At 40.2% G+C, this 671-nt stretch overlaps 1 protein-coding gene across 6 annotated transcripts in view; it reads left to right on the forward strand.

Annotated features, from left to right (window-relative positions):
* The window catches only part of Enpp2 (ectonucleotide pyrophosphatase/phosphodiesterase 2), a 126866-nt gene that overhangs the window by 84742 nt on the left and 41453 nt on the right, over nt 1-671 (forward strand). The window lies entirely within an intron of this gene.

The following is a 671-nucleotide window of genomic DNA, read 5'->3' on the forward strand; positions in this document are numbered from 1 at the left end:
TCTTCTTCTTCTTCTTCTTCTTCTTCTTCTTCTTCTTCTTCTTCTTCCTTCCTTCCTTCCTTCCTTTCCTTCCTTTCTTTCTTTTAAATTCAGGATAGGGAGAGAAATTAGGTCATGATACAAAAGTTTGAAGGACTCAAGGATTTCTTCAATCTCATGTTCTTTGTAGGAGAGGCCTTGCTGCAAAAATCTGTCTTCTATTAAAGTGTTGCAGACAGTTAACACGTGATATGAATGACTTCTTCTGTGAATTCAATATCACAGGTGATAGTCTCTGGCCTCTGTGAACTACATCTCCAAAAGAAGTCTACAGAACTTGTGTGGTTAAAATAATAATTCTCAATATGTAAAGGAGGCAGAGACATAGGGCTCTTGTCAAAGATGTGGTATTTAAGTCAAATGGTTTCCTGGTGCTTTCAGGGGAGACTCAAGGCCCAGATCAAGGCCTCAACACAGAAGACTCTTATTAAGAGGAAGGGTCAGTGTAGGCAGTGTCCTGTTCTCTCTCCCTTCTCCCCCTCTTTCTCTTCAACTTTCTCCTCCTCTTTTTTCTTCCTCCTTCCCCTCCCTCTCTCCCTTCCTCTCTCTCTTTCTTTCTTCTTTCCTTCCTTCCTTCCTTCCTTCCTTTCTTTCTTTCTTTCTTTCTTTCTTTCTTTCTTTCTTTCTTTCTT

Source organism: Psammomys obesus, unplaced genomic scaffold (assembly GCF_907164565.1).
Source record: "Psammomys obesus unplaced genomic scaffold, mPsaObe1.curated_primary_1811, whole genome shotgun sequence".
Lineage (NCBI taxonomy): Eukaryota > Metazoa > Chordata > Mammalia > Rodentia > Muridae > Psammomys > Psammomys obesus.